Source organism: Opisthorchis viverrini (assembly GCF_000715545.1).
Source record: "Opisthorchis viverrini unplaced genomic scaffold opera_v5_12, whole genome shotgun sequence".
Lineage (NCBI taxonomy): Eukaryota > Metazoa > Platyhelminthes > Trematoda > Opisthorchiida > Opisthorchiidae > Opisthorchis > Opisthorchis viverrini.
Genome location: NW_008751668.1, coordinates 1900311 through 1919634, shown reverse-complemented (window position 1 = coordinate 1919634; position 19324 = coordinate 1900311).

Sequence of the window (19324 nt, the reverse complement as noted above, 5' to 3'; positions counted from 1 at the left end):
AAGGATCGAAGTGTACAAGACCGACCCCTCCCATATCCTTGAATCTTAGACTGTAACACAGGGACGTATCGATCGGGAACGTAGCCGTATCCAGTCTGTTACTGATGGCCTCACAAACGGTTCGTTAGTTAACCGAAAGTGTACACGATGAAAACAGCGTTCTGTTTTATGACTCACTCTGTATTGGACCCACGAGTGCGAGCACGCTCTCAACTTTGAATGTCTTGGCTCTACCATCCTTGCCACTCGTCGGACAGAATCGAATGGAATCGTCTGTTGCTGACATCACTGCAAATACGAAAACATTATCGAAAAGAACAGGACAAGCTCAGTCGTGTGCAGCCCTAAGTCTCATTCAAGTATTTTCTGGAGGGCATATGACCGCATTGAGCAAACGACATCCGAAAAGTACCTGGTTGGACCATTCATACTTCAGACATTCAGCGGTCTCATCCACAATAACCGTGTCAACAAAATCATCTCTGAAATCTTCAGGCAAACGTGTTCCGTTGTTACACCGAGGTAGTATGTCTTGCGTATCGCTTAAAAATATACAGCAGCCCCATAAGGGCAGAAACGAATCAACTTCCTCCGGTTTGAGGGACTTGGTATCTGCCGTATCTGGACGTGTAAAGCTTTTCGCTGTCGTGACTTCTTCAGACACTCATGAACGAGGACCCTGTCAGACAGCCTGAAGCGATAAATGAGACTTCACTTTTGTGACTATAAGATAGAGTAACTCTGATTTCTGTGATTTAACAAGGACTAATGCAGTACAAGCGGTCCTGAGTCATTTCCCATACTTCATCAAGCGTAGCTCGTTACGACGTGTTTGTAGGAGAGCATGCGAAACTAAAGTGGCAGCATCTTTGTTCCGACATGTCTCGTGAGCAACGTTCGACTAGATCTTCGAAGATTTCAACCAGAAAGATTAGGTTAGCAACTAAGCATCCGAGAGGATCGTACAGTATTGATTGGGATGCTGGAAATGCTTTTGATCACATTTTTAAACTCACGAGAAATGCCATGAGTGAAGGATCGAACGCCTCATCTTAAACGCGTAGTTGATTCAACGTGAGTTCCGATGATTTCAGTGTGCTAGCGACCTTCATTCCGTGAGATGTGCGCAGTGCTTCACTCAAATGGCGTTGGGAGACATCAGCTGTGATTTCATTGGACAGGAGTGTGGTGAATCAGCTGTGAAATTCAGTTGCATAGGTGTGATGGTTCCCTAGCCCTCGGTCAGCAGAACAACTGGCTGGCAACCGTGGTCCGAGTCCGTCCCAAGGAATGCCTTTGTGTGACGTCCGTACAAAAAGTACAGCAGGTGCAAAACACTCATGAACTTGACGTGCCTTCTCCATTTTCTGAAGAAAGTTTACTTATATCTGGGACTAGTGCTGATTCATTGTTCACTAGAACCTTCATGTTTTCGCGACATCCTATTCCGGTCGACAACACGAGTTAGGCAAACCACGAGTGACATGAAGTTCGAAACCCTTTTGGGCGGTGATGATGTCGAGCCCAACAACCTCAAGGTGTGAACTAGAGCAAACAGCCTTGACATCGCTGATCATTCTGATAGCTCCTTCGATTTCGGAAGCACTAGCTACATAAACGCATCAGTCAGAAGTCGCTCATTCGTTCACAATTTCGAACAAAACCGGTTTTCATTAGCTCATGTTTACCTCAGCTCACACCGTTCCACTAAGCCCACTGACATGCCGGCCTAGCACTTTTGCCCCCCCCCCTCCTGTAGTCAGAAGTTCATCGATCCGAGCATGCACATGCATCACCGCCACTTGCCGATGCGCAGTCCCAGCGCGAGAAACAAACCTCAGTAAATCAGTCCACTGTAACAATCGACTGACCGAAAAACCTTATTTGGGCTTGGTTTCCGCTGAATGACTCATGTCCTCTTAAAAAATAGCCGCAAGGGCTTGATACAACATGTACCTCAGCATATCGAACGCCTGGACACCTTGGCCGTATCCCAGCCCTCGTGCCTCCTTCCATTGGCATGGCAGCCAGGCACCGAAGGGGTGCTACAGCTGGATGATTTTCTAAGTACACGGCATTTTTGCGACTTGTGCCCTCGATTATTAAAGCCGAGTATATCAAATGGTGTGCTTATGATGACTTATCGACTGGGTGAATCGATTGGCGCCACCGAATCGCGTTTGGACACCGTTGAAAAGCGAGATGTGTAGCCTGGGCAACAAGGGGCTTGTGCACTAAGGCAACTATCAACATGACAGATAAAGACGGGGATGGAGGCTTCGCGCAATTATTTTGAGCTCTGTTGTAGAAACACTCGAGGAGTGATTTCACACCTACGCAAGTCATACCTGGGCTTAAACTACCTGTTATCAACCCAAATAGCTCACTTCAGCAGGGAACGTGGTGGACTCGTTCGCAAGATGTTTTTTCGTGATGGGCTTATCTATTAATGTACTCGTTTTTCAAAGCTGTTCCGCATTAACCCGAGAATCAAATCGTCCGCCCAACGACTTACTCTCAGCCCTCACGGCCCAGACAAGCCCCTTGGACCGGCTTCAACTTTCTTCGCCTCTTGGTAGACCAACATTTTACGGTGCAGACTGACTGTGTGAGTCAACTATAGTGGTGTACTTGAGGGCCTCTTGTGGCCTCTTATGCACTGAGGAGATTAGGGATACACCGAAATTAGCTGATTCATTGCGTCGCGGAAAACCAAACGGAACCATGGTATGACATCAGCAACAGTGTAGCTTCACTGTTGGCGTCAAAAAGTCAATTCAAACCTACGGTTGCCCACGTTTGCCGAACAGTATGCACCAGACGAGCGTCATCCTCCCTTGAGATGGTCGGATGAGCATGTACTGTCTAATATGTGAAAGTACATACAGGCTTACGACACTGAATACGTGAGCAGCAAGATGAATCGTTTTTTTCTGGCACTTGACGATCTGTTTTAGACAGTAATCCGGTGTGGGTAGCACGGTTACGATGGCGACGGGTCTCTGCGGTAGTCCAATGTAATTTTCGATGAGGTAGGACTAGTAACGGAAAGTCACGTTTTGGAACCCCTGGAGAAACATTGATGTACCGGTAGAGCAGAAAACAGCCACGCGTCTCTATGGTGGGAATTGTTTGTGCGAGGTGTCGCACGAAGTGGATAGAATTTTCGAGGGAATATGCGGATAACATGTCGGCAGTGTACCAATGAAAAATATGTACCACAAGGTCGCAGAATCGATGAAATGGAAGGTTTGTTAATCTGCATCATTTGTAGCCATTGCAGTTGGACAATCCGGAAAGTTGGCAGATTTTTTGTGCTGGTTCTTACAATGCAAAGGCGCATTTCCACCCTGTCAGACTTCGAGACCGGTTTGCACCTGATTGACAAGCTTTACGCATCTGGGTTTGTGGCCCATTCAAGCCATATAGCTACATGTATCTTCATGTTAAACATAAGACTGGGTTGCGAGACATAACACACTTCCCGTAAGGTTACTGAAAACGCCTCGACAGCTCACGACCGGTTTCGCCCTTCTTCGAGCTTATCAGGTGAGCGCTATCCCCGAGTTTCTGTCCACCTTAGGTTCTAATTGAGCCCAAATTGCACGAAATTAGCGAATATACACTCATTTGCAAACTAATCTGGTTTTTCGAGAGACTCACCTGGAACCCAGCTGAATCTCTTGTTTGTGATGTCTCCAGGCAACTGAATGTGGTGCACCAGGCCGCCTCATGTTGCAGTCGCTACGATATTCGAGATATCACGATACATGTACTACTCATAAGGTTGCTGAACATCCGTCGACAGCCCACGACCGGTTTTGCCCTTTTTGGGGCTCATCAGGTAAACGCAGTCCCCGAGTTTCCATCAACCTTATGTTTTACTTGAAACCAAATTGCACGAAATTCCACAGAAACATTCATCTGAATACCAGTTTGGTTTTCACAGGAGACTCACCTGAAGCGAAGCTAAACCTCCCATTTATGATGTCCTTCTTCGATTGGATGTGCTACACCAAACCGCCTCGTGTTTCATTCGGTACGATATCCGAGATATCGCAGTTTGTTTTCGTGGAGGTAGCTACTCACAAGGTTGTTGAAAAATCTTCGACAACCTACGACAGGTTTCACCCTTCTTGGGGCTCATCGAGTAGTCAAGAGACTACACCTAAGGGAAAAAGCGTTTAGGGGAAAACAATAAAATGTATGGGCTGGTAGCCATGCTATTCATCTCCATATGATTTCAAGACCAATCTTTCGGCGCCCAATGAGAAAAAAATGTTGCGAACAAAAAATCCATTAGGCCATAAAAATTCTGACTTGGTCAAACTTATCAAAAAAGAAAATTAGGCAAGTTGAATGCTAATCGACTGGTTTTGGAACATCATTGGTCACTGCTAAGCTAAAAATGCCTAACTAAATTCGGGTTACCGAATGCAGACCTATTCGTGCTAGCAAAATAGTGGGACTGAACTACACGATGAACCCTAGAGACAGCTCAGTTGATTACCTGACCTTTTAGTGATTGAATGTGATAGCAGTTCACAAACCTGTTGATGTATCAACAGTTATCAACGATGAAGGTACCGCGGAAGCTCAAACCAATATGTATATACCAGATTTATACGGGCAGCAGGGAGATTCATCGATAGGGCAACTCCAAAGACATGAGTTCTTCCTCCACAGTCAAACAGAAATCAGATGAATATACGGCAAGCTGTGGAAACCTTGAAAACTGGACAAGCAGAGACAAATGGCCCCTACTGGCTTGCGAATTAAATGTGTATTCGTATCATCGAGCCAAAATTGATCGGTAAGCAACGATCACTTTAGAATCACTTTGAGGGACGTTTGCGCAGCAACGAAGTTCAACTGACTGACCCTTTCAATGAAGCTGATATGCTCATCGTTGTTCGATGAAGACCACTGATTCAGCTGCCACCAATTGCAAGGCATCACCAAAATTACACTGCAACACTGCGAGAAACATTGTCGTCGATATGTTGTTTGAATGCGTTCAATGCAGTGAGCATTTCGATGTTTTTTTCCTCAATGCCCGAAGAACTGGGAAACACCCTTTGGTATCTGACTCATCGCTTGGTTTTGATTCCCGTCACTCAAGCTAAAATAGTGAAGCCAATTATGTGTTACTCTAGGGTTTCTCACCTGTTATTGTTTCCGTTTATCCGAATAGCTTGCGTCTTTTCACACACAAAATACAGGTTGGCGCAAATCAAACGCCGCAGGATATATGCTTCCGAAAAACCTAGACTTCAAAAAATTAATTGGTGCCGTTTTTCGATGTACACTTTAAAGTGCGGTGCTGTCTCCCACATTCCCACTTCACTGTCTTGAGGTCTGCGGAAACCCAGACGACCGACAGAAAGCTAGCATACTAAATGAGCAGCTGTTCGGGGCTCAATGACCCTGCCTACTGTGCTGATCAGACGGATAACAGGACACAAGTGAGTGATCGATATATCTTCTCAAAGCCGACTTACCCTGTGACGACTGCAGTTCACGACGCATACAGCAATTGAGGGGACAGGACCATTCACCTGCGTCTACTGTTTGAGACAAAGTGACTCATCTGGCATTGTGCCGACAAGTCTAGATAGCGATGATATATGGAGGATACAAGGTAAATGAGACTGAGCTTCGGTCCAATGCAATTACGGAAGGCCTGGGGGATTGTGATGGTCATATAACAGGCAGACCACGCACTTATAGAGACTATTTTCTATTTCTCCAAAAACGGGATGGGAAATGTTGCGAAACTTGGTATTCGGCTGGCTGCAATCTGGGTTGCTTCACTCAACAAATGACTTATGTTGTGGTTTGGTCGGGTATTCTTGGCACAAAAATCACGGTGCGTTTTTTTTTCGGATAATGTGAATGCTAAGTGCCATCATTAATATTTAATTTCTGGTCTTTGTAGCTTTATCATAAGGCACCTGGTGGAGCGTCAAGTAGTTCTGCAGTTGGAGGAACCTAATGTCATCAGTAGTGCTTGGTCGCATCAGAATGGCATTTCACCATACCGTTTCCGGAGTTTGCGCGAATATCTGGGTGAAGAATTCGAGGGTGGGTCGATCCGTCGAGGAACGCTGTCTGACTGGTGACCCAGATCGCCAAAAATGAGCCCTCCGGCTTTTTTTGAAATCGCTTGAACCCAAATGTCTTTAGGAATGGGCCAAGAAGTCTTGAAGAGCCACAGCCAAGATAAACCGGTAAACCATGGAGAGTGCGATGAACGCCCCTGAGCAAGCAAAACGCTAGTAGGCGATCCGAACATGTGCCTCACCGACCTGCGAATTTTTGTCCAAACTTTATTATATTAGTGGCACGCCATTTATTCGGGATGAGCTTTCCTCTGAGTCAGTCTAAAAAGATGAAGTAAGATGGGCACAGGTATTATCAACAACACTATGGGAATTGCCTGATGGAGCCTTACCTCATTTGAAGGGCTTGATGCGTGAAGCCTCGTTTTAGAAGTGATGCTAAGCACTTCGTTAGCATTTCTACCAGGTCATTCAATGGGTCAATGGAAACATTTATTAGTTATCGATGGTTCCGGGGTTTGTAGAATGTGCGCTCACATCACTCTGGTTTGATCAGTCGTCTTCCAGTGTAGGCGTAATAATTCCGGTGAGTCCACACCGGAGCAAGCAATCGACTCGAGTTTTGCTGTTATTAGTGCTCATCAGCAGCGCACATTCTCGGCTGTGCCGGGGTTTGAAATCCGCAGATCCGACATGCGAGGGGAAAGTGTTATGACTACTCCACCAGCGCACGCTGGACGCATTCGAATTATTGATCGTGAATCAGTCACATTGCTCAGGCATGCGAATCCAGCGTACTCTGATAGAGTACTAGTAACACGCTCGTTTCGTATGTCGGGCATCCGGAGTTCCAACCCCGACTCGGCGAATGATGAGCTCAAAGAGCAGTAAAAGTCGAGTCCAGTGCTCCTTCTGTTTGGTGTGGACTATCCAGAATAATTGCATCAGGTCAGGAGAAGAGCTGTTCCAATGAGAATTCGTAATCCAAACGCATCCGCACAATCTGTTATCAGTTAAAAGTCCAAATGTCTAAATGTCTAAAGGAACATGATCGAATTTAAGGGAAACCAGCACTCTGATTTTGTATCATTTGCGAGTCATTAACGGACAAGTTGAGCTAAGTGTGCTCAGATTTCTAACAATAAAATAGGGTCATTTCTGTATCTGCTCGCTTGGTTCGGCATTACGATCAAAGTGGTTCGTCTTGGACAGCATCCGGTGGGCATTATTTTATTGAATTGTGTGAGGAAGGGGCGGTATTATACTGAAGTGTAAAGCAATGATCTTTGATTTGTTCTCTGAGCTGCATAGCTTGTTGGGTGATACCAGTGAAAGGGAGGAGGCCTTCGTTTCGGAGTTATTTATTGGGAAACGTCAAGTGAACAGCTTCAGACTATTGGACAGGGAAGCAAAACTCTTATATGCATCTTGTTTACAAAAACTAAATACCCATCTTCTTCTTGAACGCGTCTTCCTGAACTTTCTCTGAATATTCATCGACTGCTGCTCAAACGCAAGCAAACTCGACTCCACAAATTCCGTAATCGACCTCACTTTTCAAGAGACGCGAAGCGAATTTACGAGAAGAAAATACTACTCGCATCCCCCCGTCAGTAGTATCCACCGTTACACCAGCACCTCATTTTTATGCAATACCAGTACCCGCTGTAATATTATTATGCCTGGGCCGGCTGATAGGGCTTGATAGACCTCTACAAGTTTGTCAACTGACCTTATTCCTTCGAATTTTCATCGGATTTACAAGTTCACAGAAGTAGCAAATCCGGCTCTGCCCAAACCATTTAGGTGCCAGTTAAGAGAACAAAAATTACGGTGTAAGTTGCTGGTGTGATATTTGGTATACTCGGTCCTCTAGTTAGTTTAATGCTTGGAGAAACGAATCTCCATTTGGAAAACTAATACATTAAACTGTATCCAGAATGGACACTTCAGCTATGTTCTCACGAAAAATACCAATGCAAACGTCTAAGAACTTCAAGACAGACTTAGAACTCTCATCAAATAGCGTCCCTTGGAACAACCAAACAGTGAAGACCCCCTGTTATGATTTAGACTTCTGTACGTTCCCTCCTACGTTCCCACGCTGGACAAGACATATTGGCCGCTCATCACCATCACTGAGCATAATTTATTTCTGTTCCATGTGTCCTCTAGTCACTCAGGGGTTTCAAATCCGAACAGCTTCGGGGTGCTTGTTGGTTATGGCCAAAACTCAAACACGGTAAATGTTGATAGCTCAGGTAGCATAGATGGCCTTTGGTTTGTTTGCTGAGCTGTTCTTGTGTGCACAACCAGCGACCCATTGCTACGCTACCGCACTGATGATGTCACCTTGACTGGTGATGAAACGTTCGCAATCGAATTACTTAGCTCAAGAAACAAACCAACGACTATTCAAATGCGAGTCAGGATGCCTTTTACATTGAACTTCTTCCTTTCATGATTCCTGGTCTCAACAGCTTTCGTTTAACATTGCTATACAGACTTTACAGTAATCCTTCGGTCTGGATGGGAACCGATCCGTGGTTATTGGTTGGGAAACCGATCATGCAACATTCACCGAAATGCATCCAGTGCTTACTCCACCATCTCTGTGGACATAAATCATCGATCTATGCGCCAACAACAACGGAAATGAGAACATCACCCCTCAGTCGATTCAGCTGCACAAATAATGTGTTTATATCTGGGGAACAACTGGCCAGTAGCTAATGGCGAATTACGGGAACTCTGTAACACTGGGCATAACACGTTGCGCATGCCAAATATAGTTCGATGAAATGGTCCCATTATGTATGCATGAATTTTGCGTGTATACTTGCCGTAAATTCAGTAATCGACGCTTTTTTCAATAATGTCTCGGGAATCTGAATGTTCTAACTTGGGCGGGGATAGGAAAATTTAGGAAAAATCCTAGAAATCAGAGCGGAAAGTCTGTAAACTGCCCAAACTTCCCTACTGTCAGCGCAAAACCACAGGTCGTCGCTCACGCCTTGGTAAGCTAGTGTCAGAAAAAACCCAGCTCGACGTGGATGTGCAACGCGGATGCTAGAGCATTGTCGCTCTCACGGCCCATTAAGCCCGGTGAACACCGCGCTAACCGGCTTGGAGACAGACGAATCAGTCCTGTCACGTTCATCTTGTTATCCGTCTGACGAACACAGTCGGTGGGCCTATCCAGCCTTGTCAAGTCTTCGCGCTGTCCAGAGGACATTTGCAATCACTCAACTGGGTTTCAGCAGCTCTCACGCCAGTGGGCTTGCCACAATAGTCTGACATCGCCTCTGTGCCCCTGGGAATGTGTGACAGAGCACCGCGTTTCTAAGCCCGCATTGAAGGATGCCACAACTAGGAACCTAATATTCGCACAATGGAATTGAAATTTCGAAAGCTACGTGTGCCGTATGAGCTAAACGAGACAGGCAATCGAGTTCAGAACACGAGTCAAAACCTTCCAGCCCCATCTAAGCATATCGGGGTCTTAGCGACGCTATGGAACTATTCCACCAGACTTTTCCTGCCAGGGGTATGATTGCTTCGGTGGACAATGAAATTATGCGAGCTGCGAAAATATGAACGCAGATTGGAATGATTTTTGATTTGCGCACATACGCAACAAAATACAACATTTTGTCACAAAAAGTTTTATTCCACCCACAAAGGTTTTGTAGGTAAGATCACCGTGAGGTCAATCGCCCCCCCCACAACCATCCTCTTGATTTTTCGCTTTATTCAGAGGCGCACACGGTTCGTTGATTGAGTTACACGCATCGGTGCTTTCGCATAGAAAAGCCGGACTATTTCCGGCCTAGTAGGATCACGCCACAAATTAATCGGGACTCGTCGAGCTTAAAACCCGGAGTTAGTCTTCATAGGTATGGTGCCAACGGTATCACGGCACCAGGGTAATTTGGATCCATGTTGAAAGTGGGGGTTCGAAATCTTCCGTCGTCAGATATACCGGTGCTGAAGTTGTCCATGACCGAGACGGGACTGTATCGCTAAGTTTTTACCCGAGTCCAGCGTCTGCCGGGGTAAATATTATGTACATGAGCCCCGTCAATGATTATATCATGATGGCCCAAGTGGTTAGAGCGCGAATTTACTGACCGGAAGGTTCGTGGTTCGAATCCGACCTCCGCCACTCGACTACCCCCGTCTAGGCTTGGGCAACCTGGCAGTATCCCAGCCCTCGTGCTTCCTTCGGGTGGCATGGCAGCTAGGCACCGAAAGGGTGCTACAGCTGAACGCTCCTCTTCCAATATCATGATTTGCAAGACAAAAGTTGTTTGAAAGTGGCGATTGATGTGAGCATGTGCTGATTTACAGGGAAGTCCAAAGCATTTCTCAACGCCCGAAGGTTCGAGGGAACAAGGACACTGTCTGCAGTTGATCGACATGTTTTCAGAGGAACCTTGGGTGACCGGGACAAGTGACCCTCTCCAGGGGTCAGTTCAAAGAACTACAAGGCATTTACTCTCCCAAACCACATGGGAATCCCATAGCGTAGCAACGGAGAGTGAAATTTTGTCGTCTCCAAGCCAAGTCTATTTCCTCTATCCATTTCCGGACTCGTTTCCTATAATGCGGCTGTTTCGGCTGGATGAGATAGGAAATTCCAGGTTATAGGATTAGGTATCTTTAAGGACTCCGGGTTGTCGATTAAGGGGTTTGTTCACGTCGTCTTGTTTCAACATATCCATAAGCCACCGGTTGTTTGCACGTACCACACTCTTGAGGGCAGGTGAACTTAGGCTGGTCCTGACTTGGATATCTGGCTCAAAGATTCCGGTCGTGTTTTGCCTACGGACCATGTGATCACCGTGGCAAAGCCTTGTTTGACAAGCAAGGTACTCTACCATCAACTTTCCGTTTGAAATTTAAGTTTCGAACCGAGTAGTAGCCCTTACTCGTTTGAACAAGTGTACAAAAACTGTTAGGTCCGGTGGTCACATTAAAAATTGGTCACACTGAGCGTGGGTGTTTTTGGTTCCCTTATTGTGAGTAAATTTTGGTGCTTAGTTTTGATTGCAGAATTTGAAAAGTTCGGCAGCTGCTCACTGTTTGCAGGCAACTCATCTAGTGATGATATATGACAGTTAAGGGTACTGGTCACTGTGCAAATCAGAGACAACAGACCGAGAGGAATGTTAGACTAATGCACAGTGACTGAGGGTTACTCCTACGCCCCTTGTTCTTGCGTCTCATCTGACGAGTGTCAGCCCGGGTACGACAATTTGTCTTGAGTCAGTCAGCCTTCGGTAACGGTCACGTGATCACGGGACGCTTATCATTGACGAATGAATAGTAAATGATTGGACGAACGATCAGTTTACTGATAATTTACTGAGTATGTGTGGAAGTAGAGTGGATGATTTGAATCAGTCATTCCAGTTCAATATTTTAGTGAGGAGATGGCAGAACTTTGTTCAAGTTGGAAGGCATAGAGATAAACTCCCATTCCATTTGGTAATGATGGTCGGCGGCCGCGTTACCCCTGTCTTTCATTCCGGGTAAACATGGGTAGTAGCTTTGTTTCTCTTGGTTTTGTCTTCATGGGGAACCACTTCCCTGCTATTAACCCACTCAACCCATAGTGAGTGCGGGTAGACATCTTGAGGACTAGTTTAGCGGAGGATATGTAATACTTGTAGTACTAGTACTACTACTACTATACTAATAATAATAATAATAATAATAATAATAGTCGTCCAACTGTGACACCCTTACGGTGCCTAGCTCCAATCATACCCAATAAGGGGCTGAGGTACTGGCAGATTACCTAGATATGAGGAATCGAAATAGTGGAGTTGGGTTCGAATAACGGACCTTCCGGTTGATAAGTTCGCGCTTTAGCCAGGGAACCACCGCGAGCTCGATGATAGGTGGTGCTAGCAATACCGTTTCGGCTAATCTGCGTAATTTAGCGGTACACCCTGAGGTCTAGGATTCCTGGCACGTTCTAGAGTTCTGAAGGTCACCATTGTCTGTCAAAATCCAGCAACTATGCGCTGACAAATGCCAGCCCTGTGCACACATTCCTTAGCTCCATGCTTAACCATGGATGCTGACTACATTGGACGCTGGAATTTATAATCTTCAGTTACTCTGTCTACTTTTGGCATATGGCCTTCAGCTAGGGCCCGAATACGGTGGGGTTGTCATGGGTCGCTAATAAGACTATGATGTGACATTCAGCCTCAGGAGGTATGGTGAGCTATAAGCTGTACTATGTTATCGGTGAAAGTTGGTCGTTGGCCGCGTAGTTGTTACCACTCTGAGTTCAGTGTTATCCGCAATCCTTCGTATAGGGTAGTAGACAGTCCTCGCTGTCATTCCGCTGAGTAGCATCATCGGAGTTTGATGTGGTTCACAACTGTTGGCCCTCAATCCGGGTTGACGAGTGAGTTTGTTACCACTGCAATTTGAAAACTTGTTTCGGATGAAATACATTAAAATTTACTGTGGAGTAATTGGTTCCGGTTGTACCTGATGATATATTTCACGTGTACGCAACCCAAGTCAATGGCAGTCTAACGTGGTTCGTCACTGATGTCTCTGGTTTGTCGTTTTGCTCTTCTCTTCGTCCTATTTGGTTTTCTTTATCAGTTACCCTACACGACGAAAAATATATATTGATGAGTCAAATCGCATACAATCATGAAACGCGTATGTTTCTAGGCTTGGCAAATGCGTTGTGACATCAAGAGATCAGGGTCGCTCAGGATGGCCGAGACCGGTGGTACACACAGGTGCACATTCATCCTTTGCAGAGCAGGCCGCCAGGCTATTTCTAGTATAACTACAAGAGGATTGGCTTGTGACTCACACTTGACGTCTCCTCAGGAGTCAGTATCATCTGCTGATAGTCCATTTCCTTCCAGGAACCTGGTAGTAAATGGTCCTCTGCCATCATTCGACTACGACCACCCTCCCGAAGTGCCATACATACTGGTCGTTTAGGTAGATAGTGAGGCAGTGGTTATTATGCTGCTGCATAGGGATCCGCGGAAACTCGGGCGGAAACCTCCGCTGAATTATTCCTATCTGCTCTTCAGTGGGCGCGCATCGATATCTTTCCTGAGGTCCTAAGGTTTAATCCCGCCGCAGCGCGTGGCTGACCGCGACCGAAGCCTTGTTCAACAATGACGGTGGAAATAACACCAGCAACGAAAACGGAAAGACTTTGTGGTCATTCTGGAGTCCGGTCTCTCGATTCCTAACTGTCACACCCTTTCCACTAGAATCAGTGTCTGGAGGGTTTTAAACAGTTTATACTAGTTCTGATATATTGCAGATAAGGGAAAGTAATCGTGTTCCCCCGGGCGACTGCCAACCATGGATTAACTCAAATTACCTGCGCTTCTGGATCCAACTGATCCGTAGATCAATCATCCTTGGTGGCAATGGTGCTGAACAGGGTCAACATGGCGGTCCCGAGAGAATCGCATTTGGCTTACCAAGAAAGCGCTCGAGAAGCCGTTTTCGGACACGCATCCTACTGAATTGACGTCTCACCGGAGAAAAACATAACCATGTTGTGCTGTCCGACCACAAAAGGAAAATGTCTGGATCAGAAACCCCCGACTCAATCCACGTCAGGCATCAATACGGCTGAGGTTGAAAAGCAGTAACAATGTGACTGGGATCAGTGCTTCAAAGCTGTGCTCAATAGGAGTTCAGAACGAAAGGTTCTAATCATTCACATCTATGCTTCCACTTGATCAGTTTCGAAAACCAACAGGACTGCTGCTGGGAAACTTTTACGCACGTGTCGGTCCAGATCAGGGTCATTGTTTCTTGGCTTTCGCGGACCACATGGTAACAGTAAGCATCAAAGGTGACCCATTTCTGAGAGTTTGCCTCAACGAGCAAGAAAGTCACATGACATATCCGCGCAGCGGCCACTTTATCTACTCGATTACGTTATCGTTCCCCAGTGAAGCGTCCAAAAGACATGCTAAACACTAAAATGAGTGTGATGACCCACTACTAACTGGCGACCATGCTGACAGCCTCCACTCATCCAGCCGCATGACAAAAGCTTGACGCAGCTTGAGGCAGTAGAAAGTTGACGATAACATTCAGCCCTATCAAACAACTGCCTCCATAACTGGCCTGACGGCAACAAGCAATCCACAAAACAGCTATTAACTGGAAAAAATGAAGTGCTTGACGAATCCATTGCACAACTGAGCAGCAGCCAACAGCGGGCAATGGATGCTCGAAATAACCTTGCTCAGTAACTTAACTACATCAAAGACAAATGGTGGAGAGCACAAGGTGGGCAGATGAAAGAATTCGCTGCTTGGTGGTAGCAAGAAGAATTTTGCAATTCTCTGAAAGCGATCTACCAGCTGCAATCTTTTTCGAAATTGTCAACTCTCTTCACGTCACCGTCAGTCAATAAATAGCTGGGAGGGGAAATAACTCCCCCCCCTGTGAGAAGTCATCGCTCGGGGAAGCAGTCAATACGTGACCACGTGATGTGGTTTCCGTGACCAAAGGATGAGTTGCGCTATGTCCTGTTGAAGTAAGAGCTAATCACATTGCTGATCAGCCGCTCGTGGTCAAGCGGTAAAGGGTTTAACCACTGGCCCGAATGACACAGGTCGGAAACTGCCTGAGTTCTGTGAGATGCGCAGTGCTGATGACTCCCAAATAGGGATGAAACAGATGCGCAGTGCTTCTCAGCTTTCCAGAAATTTCCTACTTTCGTTTGTCAAACATCCATGTTTATAAAAAATCCGGACATTCCATCACACTCGAATGTTTAGTCAACGTCAGCCCAGAAAAATAGTACGTGCTCCCAACTGATGCTTGATGGTAGATCTATTAGTGCAAGCTGAGGATGATCATAATACAAATCAGGTGTATGCACTAATAAAAGTTTTTACTGTGGTTGACAGTAGTTTACAGAAGCGATTTGCAGCACGTATAAAATAAGGCGCAATATAAAATTTGGAGCAAGTCATAAGGGAACCTATCATATGTGAGAGTCCCTTGGTGAAAGTTCGGACGGCGGAAACGTGTTTCCTCCGCAGTTTGGCTGCTACACGTATTCCATCCTTGTCCGTGGACTTGGAGTGTTTGGCTGACTCCTTGCTCCCTGCGCGCGCGCGAGTCTGCGTGCTGACTGTGTTCGGTTTCCCTATATGTAGGTCCGTTTACGTGTGCGTGGGTGTCTCAGCGCATGAGTTGTTGCGACGCTCACTAGACGGTACAGACAATCGATGTCCGATGAGTCAGCTTGATGCGACGTGGTTTGCGAGTATGAGAAAAAAGACAAGCCTCGTGATCCAGTGAGCGAATGTGAGCTGAACGGTCAAGCATGTGGGTGATTGAGTGGCTACAGATCACGTATTCTACTTCTCACTAATAATATGACGTCTTGAGGGAACACAAAACTCAGCATTACCACATTACTGGTACTTCTTAGAATATACTCATAGGTGTCACATCGAACCAACAGGCGCTATCAAATCCTTGGCCTATCGTTGGTGCCGCATCTAGTCATCGTCCTGTACGGAAGCACACTTGATCAAAGAACGGGGTTTAAATTTACCGTTCACTTACAACAACGGAAATAAGTTCGCAACAAAGGTATCTTTTTCACCCTCCTATCCTCATATACAGTGTCATACATCTTATGGACCTCTGAACCGTGTGACCCGTATTTTGCAACACGAGAGAACGAGAGTTAACATTTGCGGTCTGAGGGATGGCTTTATATGTAACATGCTACATGTTAGGCCAATATGGACAGATATTTCAGTGACTTCTTTGGTTCAGATCCATAACAGTGACAGCCGCTAGGTCGCATGGGTTAGGTGGTTGACTCATATATAAATATGAGGCATCAGTTGCATGGCACTGCATACACGTGACGTCACAGAGCCAGTATCGAGCCCGATGCATTGATAGAGAACTCCATTATGAGGGGAACAGGAGGGCCTGAACGCTGCACAGCTGCTAGGCCTCAACTCAGTCCACGATGTACACCGGTTGTTACGCTTTAGGGAACGAATTATTTCGTCCAGAACAGGCGTTCAGCACAGTTTAGCTTGGTCTAAGGCTTAATGCAATCAAGTCGCACTGGGCTTTGTGTTGTCCCCAGGCCCCATGTAACCTGGGGTTCCGTTAAGATCATGACTTACAGATGTAGATGAAAAGAACAACAGGAAGAAATTTGTCTCCTTGCGTTCCAACTATTTTCCCATTGAATATGAGTGACCTTCACACTGAGGTAAAATAATCACTGGCCACGTGATTTTGCCACGTACACTTTTCAGCTCAACCTCAACTGCACGGGTATGATCGAGAACTGAAATTCAACATGAAGCTAGCGTAATTCTTTGTTTAGTTGACTGTCAACTTTCAGCGTATTGGGAGTAAAATTACGCAAATCGCGTTCGTGGTGAGGGATAAAACTCTTCTTCCGACAGGAACCAAAAAGGTAGATATCCTATAGAAAATGGTAGAAAATGTACATTAGTAATTATTTGCCTAACTCCATCTCTGGGTTCTCGTGCTCGCATTGCAAATGTAATTTACACGCATCTCTCTGAAAGTTAGACTGAATAAATCCATTATAGCTTTGTAGAAGTCTTTATAACATTGGAGGTCCATGAGACTACATAGTTGCTGACTGTTTCGTTCCGTTGATGAGCACAGTTTATACCCGGACGTATTGTTCCGGTCAAAATCGATATCTAGATAGCTGAACTATACCGGTAAAAAGTCCTCTTCTTTAAATAGATCTAATTCAGTCGATCGAATATTCAAAACTTTTTGCGTTTCTGAAGATAGGCCCGAGTTGGCATGTATATGCTCCATGCGGGATCCTAATTTCAGTATGCACTCAAGGTTTCGAAACAAAACCAAGTCAAACAATGGCTGATAAGAGTAAGAGTCATACCTTTCGCGTCTTCAGGCCAGATATCATCGATTAATTCCCTATGCCAGAACTAGTGGTAACTGATGAAAAATGACTCAAGGTGGTTTGACAGCCATGGTTTGTTACGAAATACATCCAGTCTGGACCTAATTCTCATTATCCGACGCTTTCCTTTGCGTGTTGAAGTGGGATAAGTTATTTCCTTTTCCTATAGAACCGGTATTCGAGGAACAATCACGTCAGAAGTTTGATAATTGATTCGATAAATGGCATCCACACTGGTGCCCGAAATGTTCCAAAACACATCCAATAAACAACCTATCTGGAGGACAAAAGCGCCCCCTAGTTATGGAACATCCGTCATGTGGGGTTTTTATAGACGTACGCAGGGATGTCCATCGCACTCATCCTATGGAATGAATTTGTTGGTTATTCCCTTAATCAAGCATAGATGCTTATTTTTTTCAAAGACCTGTGAACGAATGTTGTCCAGAGCACTGTGTGTTCAGCACATTGTGTGATTGTAGAAGTCAACCAGCGATGCATTTTGAGACGCCTTACTTTTACCAGCTTCATCCGTACTGCGTCAGGAATCGCAAGGGCACCGAGGAACCGCCGACCATCATATTTAGTTCATCATCGGGATCTTTGATCCTAACGAGCTCACCACCCCATAACCAGGTCTTCGTAGAACGACGCAAAATAAAGGTCATTTATTGAGGTTCTACGGACCAGGCACATAATTTCTTGTCATCAATCGTCAGGCTGTCGTTCACACAAACCAACAAGAACTTTCAGCTCGAACTCAGTCTCTGAGGCATTGAACACCCCCCCTATAAATTGACATTGTTTCAAAAAAGCTAACTATTAACTGTACTGGTTGTACATTCGAATCTTCAAAGCCTGAGAGAAGTCAACGATATGACCTGTCCCGTAGTTGTATTGTGCAAGTGAGGACCCCAAGTTGCCTGTCGTTGTTATCAACCTGTTATCATCCGGAGCAACTTTTTCGTTAGTACTCTCGGGATCGGCTGAGAAGGATGGCACTGTTCCTTCCTTGCACTTCGTGCCTTTTTCCTGTTTTGATGAAGAACATACCTGACCTAAAACCCCCAGCAACCTGATTAACCTACGAGCTGGCTTTTGGAACACTGTCCAACAAACATCTTGACTTGTGTAGCTTACACACCAAAGTCACTCGCCTGATGACGAAAAGCCTGGTGCATAACTGAGCAGCTTAAGGAGGGGACCAAATGGCAGCTCCAGATGTATTTTTGGACTGATACTGATCCCTGAACACCACAGTCACCTACTAACGACCAAAGCCACTTACTGTCCGGCCTGTTTTGTCCATTCGTGTCTATTGGGTCGGACTGAGTAAGCTAGCTTTCTCGTCTCAGTGTTTAGCAGGCTTGGAGTGGATCGCGTTGGTTGTTGTGCACTCCACCGGTGCAAACATGCAGATCCAACAACTCCTTTAGGTTCGAAGTCTTTTAGCAGCTGATGCATACGCCGGACATAACAGTTCAGATTGCATTCTCTCCAACATTTTTCGCTGCTGATCTCAGTCGTGAGAGAACCTATACTGAAACGAACGAGAATGACTACATATTTCCTTGTTTAACAAACAAGGAAATATGTAGTCATTCTCGTTCGTTCGTGATTCGATGCTATAACGCGCTTAATCTGGCAAAAAGCACATCACAGTCACATCAGTTTGATCAAATGGATTTTAACTTTGAAAAAAAAAACATGGAGAATTTATGAGGGTTTTCGCGTTGCCCATTTGTCGGTGTGGAACAGTATGTGAACAGTCGGTAGACTCATTGCTGGGCGACGTTTCCTTTTTGACACAAAGGCTTCTCCAGGTCTAGGTTACGAGGTTGGTAGAGACTTAAGGCGCAAGGAGAACCAATCAACTAAGTCAAGTTGAAGTTGAGTTGGGTGCAGGTCAAGGGATTTTGTGTTAGCGGGAATCATCAGTTGATAAGGGAAACCTATATGGATTTGGGTCCAGCTTAGGGTCTAGTTCTTCCGGTTCGGCTGACGCGAAGATTTCTTTTGAGCGTCTTTTACACTTTTTGTCCGTGTGTGTGTGGATGAGATAGTGCTACGACAGTTGTGAATGGAAGTCGCAGAAATTTGGTCGGGTTGGGATTTCCATCCCCTTTTTTCTAATGATTCCACGCTAACTGACAACCTCACAGTCACGTGTCAACTCGGCTTATCTAAAGACCGTTATCCATACCCCCCCCAAGTCCAACCCTAGATTTTATTCACGCTTTTGATGCTTCGTAATTCGCACCGTCTCGGCTATTAGCCACTGTGATGTGAATCACAGTCC